This window comes from Nasonia vitripennis, chromosome 4 (assembly GCF_009193385.2).
Source record: "Nasonia vitripennis strain AsymCx chromosome 4, Nvit_psr_1.1, whole genome shotgun sequence".
Taxonomy (NCBI): domain Eukaryota; kingdom Metazoa; phylum Arthropoda; class Insecta; order Hymenoptera; family Pteromalidae; genus Nasonia; species Nasonia vitripennis.
Window position 1 is genome coordinate 5,851,121 of NC_045760.1, and position 19,651 is coordinate 5,870,771.

Genomic DNA, 19,651 nt, shown 5'->3' on the forward strand with positions numbered 1-19,651 from the left:
CGAGAATTGCTTCTCGGCGCACGTTTGACTGATTTAGAGCGAATTTTTGGCCCCGACTCGCGTAAAAGTTATTTGCTTTATTGCCCGTAAACTTGCCTGCGCGTTTTACGAGCTCTTATTAACTTTTCAAATCCGATTTTTACAAAAAAAAAGCCGTTCTCGAAATCGAGTCGTCATCAGCAGTCTTGGATCTCTCGCGGTTATGCTGAAAAAGGAGCAACGCGAGATATAGGCTCACTCGGGTACATACACCTTCCGGTTCGCCTCTCGCGCGCGTATCTTCTCGCGCCAGTCGTTTTCCTCTCGCGCGCGTCGCGAGATAACATTGTGCGCGAGCTCTTACGTGTCCGCGGGCGATATTTTTCTCCGTGTGTATACACACATTTTTGCGCTCTTTTTTCAGCGCTTTCTCGAGAGCCGAGAGTCGTGTCATTAGAGAGAACCGCGAGATTTCGTATATTAAACTATCCCTCTCGGGAATTTTCATTATCGCGCGCGCGTTATGAGGCGTAAAAAACTCGACAAGCGTTATTGCAGTGCTTGTTGGTAATTCAATACACACACGCAGCGATAATTTACCTTCGTCAGAAAAACGTTATCCTCAAGCCTCATCCTTTTTCTCACGGCGGTCGCAGCCTCCCATCGCCTCCTCCGGTGTCGTCCTCCTCGTCGCTGAGTGCTGGTAGCAGCATCGCGATCCTCGGCAGGTCGATCTCGGAACTCGACTAACCGGGCCAGCAGCGCCGGTATAAACTTTCGATACTCCCGCGGGCATAAGGTAACTGGCACGTCGTCGGACAACAACGGGGCCAGACCAGCAGCCAGAGAAAGAGAGAAAGAGAGAGAGAGAGAGAGAGAGAGAGGGCGAGAACAGTAGAGGAGAGGTGAATGGGGCGCCCTATACCTGGAGCCCGGGCTCATAAATCATTTCCCCGCGTGCGATGCAGCAGCAGCAGCAGCAGCGGCTACACAGCATCCCCTCATTCTCTCTCTCTCTCTCTCTCTCTCTCTCTCTCTCTCTCTCTACGCTGTGTCTTTCTGGCTGGATCGGGGAGCGGCCGGAGCTCACCATAGTATCCCAGTCCGTCGAGCAGCCAACATCATCCACCTGGAGCATACGTCGCGGACCCCTCGCCCTCGTAATGAACTTGGAGAAGGAGAGGACAGATGCGGAGAAGGGAATCGCTGCTGCTCTGTGTAAGTCGTGCGCGTAGTTCTGTCTCGACTATCAGTGTTGTTAGTTTGTAGCTATATTTCGAAGCTTTCAAAATCTCGCATATACCAGATTGTATAAATCCTCGGCGCGGTCTAATAAAACGCCGCTTACGGCAATCAATGGCTGCATTCCGCAGGCGCGCGTAACTCACTCCCGCGCGCATAAATTCGCGATAAATCGGGCCCGCTTACCGGCGGGAATCGCGCGATGTTTATCACGCGAGCGCGAGCCGCGCGGGAAAGTTCGCGGATCCGGCGCCGGAAAATCGACGCGCAAGCGCGCTAGGGCTTCTCGAGCGCGAGCAAAACGCGAAATTAATGGCCGGCCGTTTATTCGCTATGTGTGTGTGTGTGTGTGTGTGTGTATATACTGTTGCTTCCACCTACTGGCCCGGTAAAGGGAAGGGCTGTGTATAAGTGTCCGAAGGGGCGAACGCAAGGCGGGATCATAAATTTCGGTGCGCACACGGATTCAAAATGATCATCCCCCTTTATTGCCGGTTGGAGGGAAAACTGCGCGCCGTTTTAGTTGCGTCTGGGACTCGTACGGCTGCGGATTTCTCCGAGATTTCGGCTGGATTGCGGAAGTTTATCGTTGCGCTGGTGTGATTCAAGGATGGTTTGGTTTCTGACGGTTGTTTTACGTGTGATCGATGGAAAATATATAGCTGCTGGAAGGAAAGGATCGATGCGTTTATACCGAGCTGTGTGACCTTTTTACGACGCGATGCATATTTCTCTGCATCTGATTTGTTCGAAATATTCGATGGGTGTATCCGTGCTGTAAACAATAGCGCGTGTGCGGGCCACAAAAGTTTTATGGCGGAGGTATACATGGTGCCATCTGTTAGAATCCTCAAGGATCAGCGTAGTATATCGCCGGCATGAGAGGTGGCGCCATGCAAACCATCTCCTCTGCGCTCCGAATATTCTTCGGATGCGAATAAGCAATATTTATCGAATTTCGAAAGTTATTAACACGAGTTTCTATTTTTTTTTTTTAATAACTATAACGCTTTGTTCTGTTTCAGCTCTCGTTCGAAAGCATGTGACGAATATACCGGTTATTCCAGTCATTAAATTTGAAATTGTAAAAAAAATGCCTCCCTCATATAACTGAGTGTGAAACGCCATTTCGCTCATATTTTCATGAATTTTTAACAGCTTATTCGGAATTTTTCAACCGAATTTATTTACTCCTCTCGACGCGATACACCTGATCGATTCTATAGCAAAGTTCAACTCAAAATTTAAATAACACAAATTTAGCCTCCGCACAACTGCGCTCAAAAAATCCTCTCGCAGCTTCCCTTTAAGACCCATAAACCGCGCGTCGCGTCCGCGTCGCCGGAATATATCCCTCCTCTCGAGCTTTTCAGTACCTAATAAACACCTACGTCTATTCTTGTATACACGTATACATAGAGCTCGCTCGCTCGAGAGACAAGCGGTCAAAATAGAGAACCGCGCACTCACACACAGCCATTTTGTATAGATTGCAACGTATTGATCGTCGCGCTCAGCTCCCGTCGCTCTGTGTGTGTGTGTGCGCGCGCGCTGCCGCGGCAGCTCCGACAGACATATTCTGCCATAGCCCAGTATCAGAATGACAGACAGGCAGGCAAGCCAGATGGAATCGCAACTCGCTGGCAGGCATCACCCTTCGTAGATACTGTATATATATATATATATATATACAGTACGGTATATAGGTATACCGTATGTATAAACGACGAGGGGGTAGAGCGCAAAACTACCCTCTGCCGCGCGCGCTGCGCTGCTGCCCCTCTTTTCAGCGCCACCCCCCGTAGTCTTCAATTCGTGTATAACCCCTCCTATATGTACACCCCGGCGAACTTCCCCTCCACCTTTTATCCATATTCCGCGGGAGAGAGAGAGAGGGCCGCCTCTACTCGTCTGGCCGCCTGTGGGATGTCTCTGTCTTGCCTGCGGCTGTTCCTCTTTAATTAAAAGGCGGCGGGTAGCTTTTTCTGAATATCAGCCTGAAACGCCGTCGGTGAGCATCAGCCGAGGCTGGATTTTTCGACGTCTACGTGAATTATAAAAATTTCATCGACTTTTTTTATTGATTACAATCAGAAGCGAGAAATTTCAAAGCATCCGGAAATCTGGGCCGCTAGCTTCCACCTGTGCGATTAGCCACTCCGGAATTGCGAGCACACACGGTGAAATTCGCCGCGCTCAGCGCTTCCTCGAGCTATATAGGCGCCTCTTCCACTTGGCAAGCGTGAATCAACTCCGGAGACGTATGAGCGCTCGCTCGCGCGTGCCTCGGCTATTAGCACCGCGCGCACGTCTGCTGTCCATAGTCGGATACACAGGCTCTCTCTCTCTCTCTCTCTTTAGCGACGACGACTTCCTGTTGCACAACGTATATACTGTGTGTGTATATGTCTCTCTTGCTGCAGACACAATGTCCGCAAGTGGAAAATTCGCAGCGATGACCGCATTCTTCGCGAGAGGGATTATATTCGTTTATGACACGCGCGTTTATGCTTCCTGGGAGGCGGTCGCACATTCGTTTAAGCGCGGGAAATTGCGTTTTTTAAAGCGGTGCGAGGAGCGTATGTAAATTTCCTGCTCTTTGTTTTTTTCTCTCATGCGAAGGAGGTCCTCTCGGCGGTTATAGTCCGGGATTTGTGTTGATAAATATTGAAGAAAAAGTGCCGCTCGAGAAAAGATGAGCTCGGTGAGACGAGAGCCGAGGGTATGTGTAATAAGGCACTTTCTATGGTGAAATATGCCAAATTGATTTTCGGCTGTGCGGCTTTATCTGCTCTTCTATCCTCTCGATCGGAACTTATGATTAGATTTTCCTCTCTCTCTCTCTCTCTCTCTCTCTCTCTCTCTCTCGACTCGGAGTACCTATCTCCATATACCTTCGGCTTATCGCGCGTTTCAAAAGCTTCGCTGATATTATTATGTGCAATAAAAAAAAAACGAATCCGCGCGAATAAACATCGGCTTATCTTCGGCGATGAATCTTGTATCATACAAAAAGAAAATCCTATATAAATTTCGAAAAGCAGAGAGAGAGAGCGACGATCCTCTTACACTTGGGCACGTATAAGAGCACGACAATCACGCGCGCAGAAGCCGGAGCGAAAAATTATAGAAACAAGCATTTTCCATCCGCGGCGCAGCGTTCTTTCTTCGGCGGTGAGAAAAATGCCCTCTCATTCCGTCCCATCCCCTTTACACGGCAGCTCGAGCTTTCCACGTCCTTTCCCACTCTCTACACACACGCGCGGGCGAAAGTTCGCTTCTTACGCTGACCGTTTCGTATCTGATGAAGGGATAAAAAGAGCTCGAGGGACGAACTGCGCCTGGGAAGGAAAAAAGCGCCCGCGCGTCCAGCTGTGTGTATAGGTATATCGAAAGGAGGCAGACGTATAGGATTCGAGCGTAAGACGCGCGCCATCGAGCGTCAGATATGCGACGTGCGGAGAGAGAGAGAGAGAGAGAGAGAGAGAGAGAGAGAGAGAGAGAGAGAGAGAGAGAGAGAGAGAGAGAGAGAGAGAGAAAGAAAAAGAAACAGAGAGAAGACGACGACGACTGGTGGAGCATAGAGGGTTGGTCGGACCCCCCGTTTTCGCGAAAATTCCCCGCGGGAGCTACGTCAACGTCCGGGAAATGTTCTGCTCCTCTCGCCCGGCTATACTTTTTTTGCTCTATAGCTCGCCGCGCGCGACGTCGCTCGATCCGAGAGAGAGAGAGAGCGTCTTTCGCGTTTTCTCTTCTGAGACTCGACGCTGCTGAAGGTATGTATAGTTATGGGGTTATCGGCACCGCTGTGCTTTCGACGACACTTGTTCCAACGGAATTGAAATCTCGAGGTATCGTGAATAACTATAGGAATCGCTCCAATCTACTCGAAAAAAATAAGAGGACGGAGGTTCGCGTCGATCTTTCTCTCGGCCATTCGAGCTGCACTTGCGGGGCGACGCTTTTCCCGACGTCGACAAGGAACCGCGTCTACGAGACGTCAGTCAGCCATAGTATCTTCTCTCTCTCTCTCTCTCTCTCTTTTCGGTTCAGCTAGACTCTCTCTCTCTCTCTCTCTGCTGTGGCACTTCGCTCAGCGAATCCCCGGGCTCTCCTTTCTTCTCTCCGCGCTCGGCGCGCGCGTGATTTATGACTGCATTAATGCGACCTGACAGCCGTCGCGAGAATTGCTCTTGGCGAGAGAGGAGTTACCCGCGTATGTACAAGCCAGCGTATGCGCGACTAAAGTTCTCTGTGTACACAGGCTAAAGTGCCGCTGAATTTTCTGAATCCGGAATAAGTGCCGCCGCCGACGATCGTTCTTGTCGCGCCCGAAGGATTTCGAATTTTGAATCTGAAAAACCCACAAGCGCGCGGGCATGAGCTTCAATTTGCAAGCGATGAATATGCACTATAGCCCGCGCATGATAAGTGGATAATAATCAACGCGTATTATGCAAATCCAGCACCGGCGAACATTAATTTACGTGCTAATGCCGCGGCGGCAGCGCTGCTGTTGCTGTTGCGGCCCTTCCGAACGAATGAATTATAATAATACTTGCGATAATTATCCCGTCGGCGCATTTTTTTTTCTTTTCGCTTCGAATATTCCCTAAAAGCCGGGCTTTCTTCTCGCCGCGGCGAGCTTTTAACGAATAACGAGCCTGAGAGCTTCTTCGGTGAATAAGTGATGAAGGCGCGGCTGCTATAGGTGTCGTAGTATATCTTTTTCAGTACCATGCTATATACGCACAGCTTTTTCCAAAGCGAAAAAGCTCGCAAATGGCTGCGAGCGCTCGGCTTTTAGATATATTATGCGCGACATCGATGCGGTCGTTGCTGTTGTCCTCGTACTCGGATAAACTCCGCTGGGAATTGCGGCCCGGAGAAAAATCTTTGCATAGATAAGTGGAATTAGGCGGTGAAATACACGCGCCCTAATAGTTTACCTTATACCACTGCACACGCCGGGATGTCGATGCGAAATAAGCTTCCGGAGAATTAAAGTAACGCGGATCGACGAACGAAATTTCTCCCATCCGAGTTAACAGCCGCAGAGGCGCATATAGGTATAGAGAAGAAAACAGCGCCATTTTCATTATCGTTTAATTAATATTCATTACCCTGCGCACCGCAGCGGTACTGTACTCTCCGCTAGAGACGATTGAAGCCAAACTCATACTTGCCTAAGCTTACGCACGCGTATAAGGAGGCGGAAAAAAAGAGCCGCTAGAAATGCAACCGCCTCAGTCCGTTCGGGATTTTATTAGCTCGCCGTTAGCATAATCGCGCTAGAGGTTGTCGCGCGGGCGACCGGCACGATTCAATTTAGCTGCGCGAAAAGCTGGAGAGAGAGAGAGAGAGAGAAGAGGACAGCTAAATTCCGAGCGAGGGCGGAATCGCAAACCCTTGTTGGAAAATCTGCTCCGCCTCTCTCTCTCTCTCTCTCTCTGCGTGGCCGATGCGCGCTCATCTCAATAACATTAGCTCTCCGGCCTTTATTACCTGGATCCTACTGCGGCCTGTGTTTTGCATCGAGTCTTGATACTCGCCGCGGCTATGGTCCCTTAATTGTTTCGCCTGATTAAATTTGTCGGGTGTATAGCTACGCTTTAATTAGAAAATTATCGTATATAGTTTAGAGAGAAATTACTGTTTTATACGACGCAGCCGCGGAGAAAATAAAAATATGTTATTCCGTAGGAGTATATAGCGGTTGGCACAGCGCGAAGGAAATCGATCGCTATGCCGATCACGACGCCCGGATGGACGCTCATCGCTTCCTCTGCCGAGCGCGCATTCCACGTACGATCGGCACACTCTACGTATACGCCTCGGCTCAGTCGCAGCTCGCCTTTCCTTCCTTCCAGTCGCAGTAGCCGTCGTCTCGTGCACGAGTTCAGCGCATCGTCAGGTATGGATTTCGATTTTGAGTTATTATTTTTTTTTTTTTTAACAAAGTTATAGTAACCGTTACACTCTTTTTGAACTTTCAGATAAACCGGTGAGTCTCTTCCGAAACCGCGAGATTTAATTATACAGCTCGGAGCGCGAGTCGAGCGGCATAAATCAGGGCATTTATCGGGATTCAAAACATTCGGTTCGGGAGAGTTCATTTAATTATCGTAAAGCATATCGGGTGGCGGTGTGCGCGTTTCCCGCCCCGCGAATGAAAATTCGCGGCGCGCAGTAGCGGACGCTGCGCGAGTGGCTTCCGGCGTTATAATCAATAAATGGGCACTCGCGGCTTTAACCAAGCTCTCTCTCTCTCTCTCTCTCTCTCTCTCTCTCTCTCTCTCTCTCTCTCTCACGCTGTGTGCATGTACAGGCGTACACGAGCTTCGCGAGGTCATAAACGACGTCTGGGAACGCAGACGGTTTGTGCAACTTTTGTTCGGAGCAGATCCGCTTTAAATCGTAAAAAGTCGCAGGCGAGCGTTTCGGCAGCCGGTTCAAATTTCAGTGCTAATAAGGTTTATATTCCTCTGCCTGCGTGCGCTTTAATACTTCTCTCTCTAGTTGGCCTCGATGAAGCGTAAAGTTTATCGCTCGTGTGGCCGTTCGCTCTGTCGCGATCCATATTCCGCGTGTCTTATAATAACGTTTTACGCACTTGTACAATATAGTACAAACACGACGAACTGAATTCAGCCGGCAATTTTCACTTGGCACTGTACAGCGCGGCATCGATATCTTTCTCCTCCAGCAGTACACTTGGCACGACTCACTCTCCGTTACATGCATTCCCTCGCGCACTCGCGCGATTGTATATGAATCACGCGCGCGGTTCCCGGAGATAAGGACTCGTACCCAGTGGGGTAATAAAAATTCCGAGTAACGAGCCCGCGAAGCCGAAAAAAAGGAGGACACTCGTGGTATACGCGACACAACTCTTCGTTATCGACGTTCTTCCACCAATCGCGAACTAGAGAGAAGAGAAATAAAACGAAAATATGGCTTCGCGGCTTTTATTGCTCGCCGCGGCTGATAAGGTGCGCGGAATAAAAATTACGTCGCGGGCGGTGGCGGGATATCGGAACTCGTCATCGCATATCTAAGGAAGACGTATTGGAGCTGCGGAAGCGGCCGCGAGAGGAGAGAGGAAAGAGGGATGACGTTATGACGAGTCAAGTGCGAGAGAGAGAGAGAGAGAGTGAGAGAGAGAGAGAGCTTGGATTTATCGCTGCTGGAAGAGAGAGGCATTCTGTTTTTCTCGTTTATCATTTTCACTCCTTATCCTCGTATTATTTTCCTTTGTCATCTTCCGCGCGCGGCGGCTTTTTCATCTCCGGCGCGAGCGCGGATTTTTCTTCGTCTTTGCCACGTGCATCGCTTCATCCGTCGTCGAATAAATCACGAGGTTGTTGTTGCATAAAAAAAAGGACGCGAGGTATACTACGAAGAAAATCAATTTCGCCGTCCGCCATAGTCCGATCGCGAGAGACAGGGCATAATCCCCAGCTCGTACAATCGCGTCAACGCGGCCGTTAACGCTCATCGACGCCAGCCACTAAATCTCATTACAGCCATAAATAAACACTCGTCCGATCCGCCGTCGCCGTCGCGTAAACTCTCCCATAAAATCGGCGTTGTCATCGCTCGCTCGCTCGCTTGCGCGCGGCGAGTGTCCGATCGAAATTATTTCGCTGCCATTACTCACGCCATTCTCCTTTTCAATTCTTTTTTTTTTCTGCGAGAGATTGGCCTTTCGCCTTCATACATGCATACATATATACACGTATATACACCCAGACGATACGCGCGTCGGTCGATCGCAGAGCCATCCATCCCCTCTTCGTCGTCGTAGTCTCTGGTGTGCTCCAGTGGCACAGCCTCCGCGTGTATACTCCGCCGCCGCCGCCGCCGCAGACTCCGATCAATAAGCCGGCAAACTGTGCAAGTAACGAAAGTAGAGGGGGAGTTTCGCTAAGCGAGTGTATAGTGTAGCCGCGCGCGGCTGAATTTCTCGAGCTGCCCGATTTTCCCTGTTCTGGACTCGCTATCTCCGTGTGTATTTGTGTAAGTAAAGGCGAAAAGATGATGAGACGCGAGAGAGAGGTGTACAAGGGTAGATTCGCGCGTGTGAGTGTGTAGCCAGTTCGAGGAGATGTAGTCGAAGGGGGTTGACAGTAGAGAGAGAGAGAGAGAGAGAGAGAGAGAGAGAGAGAGAGAGAGAGAGAGAGAGAGAGAGAGAGAGAGAGAGAGAGAGAGAGAGGTGAGCGGAACGGCACGAGCTCGGCCGAACGAGGACGAGGTTGCAGGATCGGAGGTAGGAGCAGATGGTGCCCGGATTTCGAGACTCGCCTTTTTCTTTGTTCGACGTTGATAAGCGATTTACCAGTGATAATATGCCGCGTTTGGTCAGACAATTTTCGAAAAGTAATACGATTCTGTCAAACTAAAATAACACTTATGCATAACAAACAACAGCTCGTTTTCGCGAAAATTTCCACCCCCACAGCCTCCGCGCCGCGTACATGTTAAATCCCCAAAAAGAATCCCAAAAACTATATACCAAACTTTCCGCAAGCTCAACAGTTGCCCTCGAACCACCAGCCATCAGCACCTCGAAAAAACCCTCTCTCGCGCACACACGCAACTACGTCCCTGAGTCTCTCGAGTCATCCCCCACGTGCAGCTGCGTACAGTGGTGGTGGCGGCGATGGTCCAATCGTCGCAGAATCCGGAGGAACCGACCCCCAACACGCAGACCTCTCTCTCTCTCTCGCACTCGCTCTTCTATCCCGGGCAGACGCGCGCGCAGAAACGAGACGCCGCCGCCGCCGCCGCCGCCCCGCGACTTGCCGAGAGCGACTCTCCGGGATTCCGTCTCTTCTCTCGCGCGTCTCTCGCCGCCAGCGACGTGTCGGCGCCGATGGCCGTCCTTTTCCGAAGGACAAGAAGTGACTGCTGCCGATATTACGTTCTGCCTTGCTTGTCGCGAGTTTTCAACTTGGACCCCTCAGCTAAGAACGTCTAGTTTACCAACGTGTCTTTGTCCTCGACGACTCGACTCTGCTGACATCCTGACTGGTGTGTTGTATCAGTTTTTCATACTTTTCTTCTCTCTGTCTCCTCCGCGTCGCGCTTACTTATACGCACTTGTCGAGTGACGCTTGCGCTCGGGAATTTCCGAGCGCGATCGGCTCTCTCTTTATGGACGCGTTTATGTATTTTATATGAATATGTATGATATGGACGCCATCTTCAACGCGCGCGATGACACACTTATATTACCCGCTCGCTCCTTTCGCTTGTTGCGCGTACGAAGCTCGCGCGCGTCGAGTTTTAAAGTTCGGGCTTCGCTGTTTGTGTCATATATAGAGGATGATTCTGGTCTCCCTGGCCCTCTAACGAAAAAAAGGCAGCTGCGAATCGGAACTAGCCGCTAAATCCGGAATACGCAGTCGGATCAGGTAGGGAAGGTCACGATTCGTGACTTCCTTCGAGGAGCATCGCGCGGATGTTCATGCCAGGTCACGTCCTGGCTTTCATCGACCTCGTCGTCGTTGTCACGTTCTCTCCCCCCCTGGACACGTGTGCCCGGCTACACTGGCATTGTTATAGACGTTATTACTGTATATACGCGCGGATCGACTCCGGCTCCGTATTATCCAGCCTTTTATGTACATACTCGACGCTGACGCCAAGTGTCGCTTCGGCTGTGGTGGGCTTTTTCATAGGTCCAAGAGATCGGCGAAAGTCAAGGTGGATATTCGCGAGTGTGATCGAGTTGAGATATGAAATTGTTGAATGATGAATGAGATTGTGTACTGTAAATATAAAATTAAGCTGTTACGCTGTTTACACGCAAGTTGTCCCAACCATATACGCAAACATTTGCTCGACGACTCTTGTACTATTTTTCCGCGTGTACAGAGCCAAGGCGATATCGTTATTGATGGGAATTCTAACTGTTGCAAATTTCAGGTTGCATGGTGGCGCTGATGCTGATAACGGCCACGAGAACGACACAGCGACAACGGAGGCGTCGCTGATGCTGATGGTGCGAGGGGTGCGAGAGACGACGGTGTTTGCGAAAGATAGGCACATTCGTGATCTACCCTGTAGATCCGGGCTTTTGTAGAATTGTAGATATCAGAAGCTCGTCTCTACAGGTATCTTACGGATGACATGCCACGCGACTCTTTATCGCAGATGCTGATCCCTCCCGTCGCCCCCTTAATGAGTTCGGCTTATCGCCGAGATACGTCTGCGACTGTAATTGATGATGTAGCTGTTGTGCTTGGAGAATAAAACGATGTAAATGTCCTGTGTATTCTATGTTGGAGAGAATAAAGAACGAAAATATACATTTATTCTATATAATTTATTTATAAAATAATCCTGATCCGAATCCTGTAAGTTTGTCCCACAAATTTAGAACGTTTCCAAATGATATGCTCAAAGTTATTTACTATACTTTTAATCGTCAAAAGAATATCTGATCAAAACGCTTATTAACACGCAAAAACAGTCTGAATTTAAAATGCAAATTAGAAAATATTAACGAATTCATTAAAAGTTCCAAAGTTCGAGCAATGTTTCGTACTTTTCTGTCCTCGCGTTAATTCGCAATACAAAACTTTTCGCTATATTGCTATCTAGGGAGCAGACGCAATAAATTCTAAACTTTGAGGCAAAGTTCGGAAGTGTTTAAAGATCAATATAGCAAACATTTCGCCTCCAGTTGCTAGCGCCTCTGCCGGGTTTTACTCGAAAGTGAGAAGCTCGAACAGTAATGCAGGAAGAAAATCGTTGAACTGAAGAACTCTGCTTTATCTCGTCACTTGTCCACTTCTTTAGCATGAGATTTATTTACTGGAAGCATTGATAAATATAGTAAAAACTATAACATCCGAACAAAAGTATTTTACCATTGATTTTTTATGTGATTTGTTACATAGTGAGAAAACAAGTTTTAGTAAGTTAGGTTTTCAATAGATGGCTTCAGTATGAGGTCAAGAAATGTCTTCGAGGTGATAGGAGAATTACCGATCGAGTCGACTACTGCGCATGACGCATGGCCGAAATATTTAGCGCCAATTTTGAAATCATTATACCACTAATGCGCACTAAATTTTAACTTAAAACCCTTTAAAATTCTATTACATGCATCAATTCTGTCTAATTCTATTCTTTTATTCATGCATTCATGCAAAACTGAATAAATTTTGTACATTTCAGGATACTTACAGTCACATTTTCAACAATAAAAAATATCGCACAAGCACATCGCTGTAACGAGCAAATCTAATGAAAATTTCAACACGTTTACTCGGCGCAAAATGAATGTGTGTAACGAGCAAGTAAAATATTTGATCAGGAGTCGCGAAAGATGGCGCCAGATATTGATCGTCGTCCCCGCAGTTCTGTCCCCATCAGCTGTCATGGTCTTGTCTCCTTATCGTTCTCCTGGTACTACCGGCTTCCTCGTAATATCGCCCTTGACGCTTACTTATATTAGCTTACCTTACTTTTCGCGGCGGCTGATTACGTGTCATGATACGACTGTTTGCCAGTAATGTACCCTCCGTCGATGTAGAAGTGGATAATCGAGTAATTATCGCGATGTAACGAAATAGCTTTTTAAACGCGTATTTTTATTCATGGGTTCTCGCGTAAAATATCAAGCTGATGATTAAGGAAGTCTGACCATCATTTTTTTCCGCCTCTCACAATGCCATAATACACCCGAGCGTTATAAGCCTTCTACGATTCCAATCCTCATAAAACTTGTATAAAAATAAACCCCACAGCTCCGTGAGAAGAGTTAGTTCGAAAATAAACCACGAGGATCTCTATATTTAAAGAGATTCGGGTGAGAAATATTTTAGCAAATCCTCTTTTTGCGATACCGACAGCCGGAATGTTTACAGCTGGCCAGCGCGCAACTATGCAATTAGCGCAACGCGACAAGGTCGCATATCACATACACATGTCCGGAAGCGTACATCTGGATTCTGGAGCATTTCCAATCCCCGCTACACTACTGCAGCACACAGACTCGCGAGTCCGCCCATCTCCGAGGGTCTTCCGCTCTGTCCACCATTTTCTAGGTAATATCCTGCTCCTCGGCTAGAGCTCTTCTCACGAGGGTTGCGCAAACTTCTCCGCATAACGCACGGAATCCGCTTCTCGTTTCGTTTCCTTCGTTCCGTCGGTTACATTCTCTCTCTCTCTCTCTCTCTCTCTCTCTCTCTCTCTCTCTCTCTCTCTCTCTCTCTCTCTTGCGTTTTCCTGCCCGATGTGCCGTGCACGCTTATACCGCACTAATGCCACGGCAGGATTAATGTTGTATCGCTCGGCTCAGTTCTGCTATTAATTTTATCGGGAGAACAATATCTTACGCGCCGGAAACATCCACCTGTCGTTCGCTTTTCGCGTCTGCGTTTTGACGTCGAGACGTCATAAGTAGTATATAAGTACTTCTTATTTTCGTGCAAGGATGAGTGAATCTTCGCCGGATGTATTATTGTTGATTTCCAACGCATACCTTATATTTTCTTAAAATAAATAAATACAACGCGTTGCATCGTAGATTTCCCAAATAGGCTACGACAATAAATTATACCGAGGAATATCAAACACACAGCGGCGAGTATACGTTTCGCTCGTGATGCAAAATAGATTCTCGCAATTAATCAGTTTTTCCATTTAAGCCCAACGAGCTGTTTACATAGACAACAAACCGCGGCGAGACGCAACTCTCGTGTAATAATAAATGAACTATTCAAATAGCACACACCTCGAACGAGCGCACACGCGTGTCAATCAGTCCCCTCTCCCATCCACAATCCAAAAGCGGAATAACAGAAACCACTTGTCCGAGCAAAAATAAATCATTCGTCGGTTACACACACGATCGGATTCACTTTCCTCTTGCACACCGATGAAAACGCGTATAATCCATCCCGAAAAGCTAATTACACTCCGGCGTTTCTTTCGCCGCAATGTAACGCAGCAGTAGCTTTTCGCGTTTGACTGACGACCTATCAACCTTCTCGCTGCGGGTGTACATACGTATACAGCCGCTGATATCCATCTCCGCAGCTCGAGGGATAATTAGGCTCGCGCTTCTCTTTATATATACGATTTCGCGCACGCTATATCTGCACCTCCAGCGCGGTATGGATGATCCTCGCCGCTGCGCGTCTCTGTAATTTATCCGTCGATGATTTGTTGCTGCCGCGTAGGGTTTCTCTCGTTTCGCGCGGAAAAATTACGCGACGGCGTGTAATCTTCGACTCTCTGTTTCTACGTTTCTCTTACTGCGAGCGTGGATGATAGTCGAGAGGAGAAATTAATTAATAGGTATAGGCTAGTTGATGACTTTGACGAAAGATGCGCGAGGATGAGCGATCGAGAGGGATAAGCGATTTTTGGGTAGGATACTGTATTATAAAAATATTAATTACTTTTGTTCGTAACAACAAGCAACGAGCAATTTCTTTGGCGATAACTCCGCCGAGATAAGCCGCTCGCGCACATTGTAGCTTTCCCCGGAGGCAGCTCCCATAGAGCGCTGCACGCCAACGTGGTCATAAAAATTTATGAGCTACCTGTATGCTAAAACCTAATGACTGACTTATTTATGATTTCCAGTAGCCAGCGCAATCTCCTCGCTCAGGTATGCGCGGCAAAGGGAGACCGTTGAGTTGAGCTACTGCCCCCGACGCATCGACCGTCTTACACAGCTACTGCGAATATTCTTCGTACCTACTGAAGGACAATGCTTTTTCATTACGCGATTATCCGTTCGATCCTGTAATTACGCAAACAATATGCACCGGAGGATCTAACGATTCATCTACGCAATCGAGATAAGCTAATCGCGATTCCACACAACAAAGCTCGTGTGCGCGCGCATATCCGCGTCAATGAAAACTTTCCAGTCACGCTGCAGCGCTGAAAAATCGAGTATCATTGTTGTGCCTACTACCAAGTTTGTAATGCCATATACTTATTGAACATGAGAATCATATATAGGAGCAGCTCTCGCGTGGAATTATCATCCTCTTCTTGGGGGGTATAATACACACAGTCGTACACATGCACGCGCGCGATATCGGGACAGGCTCTGCGGCTCTCGTTCCTCGTTTTTTCGCCTTCGCGCATCCGACTGCAGTGGCATATCGCGCGCTGCAGCAGCGCGAACGGGAGCGCATCTCCGCGGCCGAGTTGTATAAAGAAACAGAGCGAGGGAGAGTAAGAGGGGAGGGGAAGAGAGAGAGAGAGAGAGAGAAGATGCACAGTCTGTATACCCTCGGTATAAGGTACCCCTGGCGGTGCGGTGCTAGCACCGTGACATGAAGGTGATTAATGATTTTCTCCGAGAGAGCCATGCAGCGCTCGTATATAGCTCCCTCTCTCTCTCTCTCTCTCTCGCTTCTCGTTCCACGATCCACTCTCTACTCTTATTCGCTTCGATTCTCTCTCTCTCTCGCTCTCGCTCTTTCTTTTCCTATACGTATAGCAGCACCCTTTTCCATCTCCTTTTTAACGCACTTTCTTTTCTCCCTTTTTCCGCGTGTCTCGCTCGCTCGCCCAACTTCGATCCTCCTGTCTCTCTCTTTCTTTCTCTCTTCCTCTCTCTCTCTCTCTCTCTCTCTCTCTCTCTCTCTCTCTCTCTCTCTCTCTCTCTCTCTCTCTCTCTCCATTTCACGCAACCCCCGGACTGTAAGTAGAACCCGGCCGCCGCCGGCACAACTGTCGACGATCTCGCCGCCGGCGAACGGAGAAAGCTTTCATCTTGCTGCTCTTTCTTCGCGCTCGCGCAGCGGCTATTGTGCGCCAGTAAACGCCGCGGATTATTATTAAACGCGCGAAGGAGTCGAGCCGAACAAATGAATTTTTAGTTGCTGTTCTCGTGGCCGAGAGCTTATGGAATTCGTTCCCGAGGTGCGTGCGATGCTTGCTGAATGAAAAAATGAAAAAAGTGCGGATAGAGAGCTTTATGTGCCACTGCTCGCGGTTACGATGATCGATATCTGACGCGTTGGCTCGAACGTTTGTAATGATGCGGTTCGATGCCGAGTCACGTTGCGATAGGTCGCGTTTCTCTTGCTAGAGCTTGAATAATTAATCTGCTGCCAGGTGACATAAGTTGTGCACGTCGATGAATTTTTTCGACGCGAAGATTTTTCACGTACGAAAATGAGGAGCGTATGCCGGCAATGGGATAATAATAAAGAAACAAATACGTATATAAGCTATCTGCGTGACTCGTAAACGCGTGTAATACCCGCCCATGATGTGCCCACTCAATCGAGGCGCGTCAAAAAGTCAATTAAAACGTTCTCCATAACGCTCAAGAAGCCCCGGCGTTTATAAGTCTCCTCGATACATCAGATATTCTTGAGACATTGGCCCATCAACGTGTACAAATCGCCGGCCGACAGCTACCGGAAACTCCGTCTATCCATTCGATCTCCCGCGCGGCAAACGAATAGTTCGACAATGAGTCGAAGAAAATCGCTTCGCAAGAAACGCATCACTCTATTTTATCATCGTCCCGCGATGCAAGTGTATTGCACACAAATTATAACTATACATAATAAAAATGATTATTTTCCTCTGCTCGATTTTCCCGCAGACGCGATAAATACCCGCGACATCTTCGAGACTATCGCGCAAGAAGAAGCATCAGCCGGGGAAAAAAGGGAAGCGAGCGATAGAGGACCGGGACGTCCCTGGCGACGGCGGGACGCTGACAAGCATCACGGACCCGCCCTACATTCGCGTATAGTCTTCTTATACGAGAGCGCTCGGATTAAAAGCTCTGCGCGGCGCTCGTCTCTCTGGCCCCCCTGCGACCGCCGCCGGTTCACCCACTCTCTCTCTCTCTCTCTCTCTCTCTCTCTCTCTCTCTCGCTCGAGTTATTGATTTTGCCCTCCCGCACGAGTACCGCGCTCTGGTGGTAGTGCTTTTCTGTGTACGAGCTCTCTGCAGTGTGTGTGTCGGTATAAACGCGTCCTTGCCGGCGAACAAAGACGGACTTTTCGCTTGATCATGGAAAATACGCTTCCTCCTTCATACTTGGCTATAGATATACTATATATGTGCGCTTCGGGGAAGGAGAAGCGAAAAAGTTGTTTTGCAGAGTCTGCGGTATAAAGGAGAACGAAGATATTTTCGTATTTTATCCTCAAAGTAAATAAACGATTCCGCTTACTTTCCGATTCTACATGATCATCACCTTAATCTCAGCAGTTTACACGAGGAACGATTTCATCAAACTCGCATTAGCCGTGCCGGATACCGTCGTCGCAATGATTTCCTCCTAAATGTCTCTCGCGGCGGCGGTGGCGTCGTTCCTCGTTTCCAGCATTGAATAAATTAATTAAGCGCTGCTTAGAGAGAACAACGGAGCCCAGACAACGCGCGGGGGCCTCGGATGCGGGAATTCGAAGAAAATCAGCGTCCAATGACTCGGCGATTCCTTCGCGTTCGTATACACAGCTAAGAACGACTGACTGACTGAGTGTGAATTCAATTAAGCGACTTTGGCTTCGAAGCGCGCATCTATCAAGCCTCGTTTTTGAGGATAACGAGGAGAGGGAGAGAGGAATTTTCAATCGAGGAAATTCTGCTTTTTTTTCGGAAAATTCGTTCTCCCAGCCATGGCGGCCATGCGAGGCTTCGCTGCTAGGAATTGTGGAGAAAGGCAGGGCTCTGGGAACGAATTCGGCTCTGCGCCTCCTACAGCGTAGAAAGGAGAGAGAGCAAGAGCGTAAGGGATACAAAGAGAGAAAGAGAGGGGTCTCTCGATGCTCCAATGGGGTATAACTTGTGTGCGGGCTGCTGATGCCCGCTGCTTTCTCCCTTTGTTCCGTTGTCATATGTTGTTGCTCGACGAATCTTTTTTGCAAAAGTCTGATCTACTGTCACGAGGGTGAATTTTTCGAGAAAACTTGAATTATATCGTTAATTCTGATGATAATAGCGAGAAAAAAGTGAAGAGGAATTACGCGATGACACAAGGCTTTGTTAAATCGCTCAAAGCGTGGATAATCATGGCTCGTGCCTGCAGGATCTTTACAGGCATTGAACAAATAGCGGCGCAAAAAAGCCGCTCTGAAAAAGCGACGCCTCCTGCTCGAGGAGAAAAAGGAGAGAAAGACCTTGAAATGGCGATTCCCTGCACTTCAACTCGCGCTCGCGTCGTTACATTTTGCCGGTCTGGCTGAAAACAGGCACTTTTTCAATAATTATTAATAGCGAGAACAGTATTTTTCATTGTCTTATACGCAGGAATAAAATATCATGTACGGATCAATGTCACTTCATCGCTCGCACGAGGGCCGGCTTATTCGGGAAGCGGATGCTGAAGAAGCTCATAAGTGAGGTTCTCTCACGTACACGCGGCTCTCTGGCACGCAACTAGAGTGGACAACGCCGGGATTATGGGATTAATCACGAGTAGGGTACGCTGATGCTCGATTCCGACGGCCTCGAGAGAGAGAGAGAGAGAGAGAGAGAGAGGGATCTTATTATTGCCGAGGCGTGGACGCGGAGCTTAATATCAGCAGTCATAATATTCCTGCCGTGGCTACTATTGAATAAATCGCGCTTTTTAACGTTCAACGGCGCGTGTAATCGCAAATTTGTATAAACTAAATCGAGTTTGCAAATTACTTGTATCGGTCAGCGGCATATGGAGATCACTGAACTCTGCTTTTTTTTTATAACGGTGCATATGTGTAAACTCGTACATCAAAAGTAAAAATTTCGAAAATCAATCTAGATAGCGCAGCAATAAATCAAAACGCGGAGCGCGCGCATTTTCACCGGCTACCGCAGCTAATGAAAACCGCGGCGCCTTCACCCGCGGGTATACACACGAGCTTGTAATTTCTCGCGGCTGATACGTATAATAATATATGCTTCTCCGCGTAAATTACACCGCGAGAGTCTGCCAGCTCTGAAAAAAAAACAACTCTGTATAATATTATAACCCAGTGAGTTAAAGCGAGTATTAGACTCGAGGTGCACACACAGTATACCTGTCTCGAGTATTATAGCTGCCGTGTGCAACTCGCGCCGCGCGCACTTATACACATACAGTCTGAGAATAAAAAGAGAGTCTACTGGGCGGCTCGCGCGAGCGAGAAAGAGCAAAGGTTCGTATATACACCGCTGGCGTTCATTAATCTTGATCGGATCAGTCGAGATAGCGGCGAGCTGTTTCGGAAACCCTCCCGCCGTCGTTGCTGCTGCTGCCCCTCTTCTCATCAACTCGCTTCTGCCGCTGCTTCTTTTCTCGCGGCGGTGCGCTCGTTTCGCCTTCTATTTTCCCGGCCAACTGTCCGCGGAGTCCTATTGCCTTTTCCTTCGCTCGTTCTTTCTGCGGCAGCGAGCTTTCTTCGCTGTTGTGTGTCTTATGGCGGTTACTCTATGGAGTCCGCGATCTTTTTGGGTACTGGGTAG

The 19,651-nt window shown here is 48.5% G+C and overlaps 1 long non-coding RNA gene and 1 other non-coding gene across 2 annotated transcripts; both read left to right on the forward strand.

Moving 5' to 3' along the window:
• The first annotated feature begins 1,093 nt into the window (after window positions 1-1,093).
• On the forward strand, window positions 1,094-11,540 carry LOC116417166. The gene is made up of 4 exons (XR_004227464.1): window positions 1,094-1,197; window positions 6,925-7,135; window positions 7,218-7,225; window positions 11,152-11,540. It is a non-coding gene; the product is annotated as an uncharacterized LOC116417166 (long non-coding RNA).
• On the forward strand, window positions 11,239-11,357 carry Mir993 (microRNA mir-993). Its single transcript, NR_039048.1, has one exon. It is a non-coding gene; the product is annotated as a microRNA mir-993 (primary transcript).
• Window positions 11,541-19,651: the final 8,111 nt, after the last annotated feature.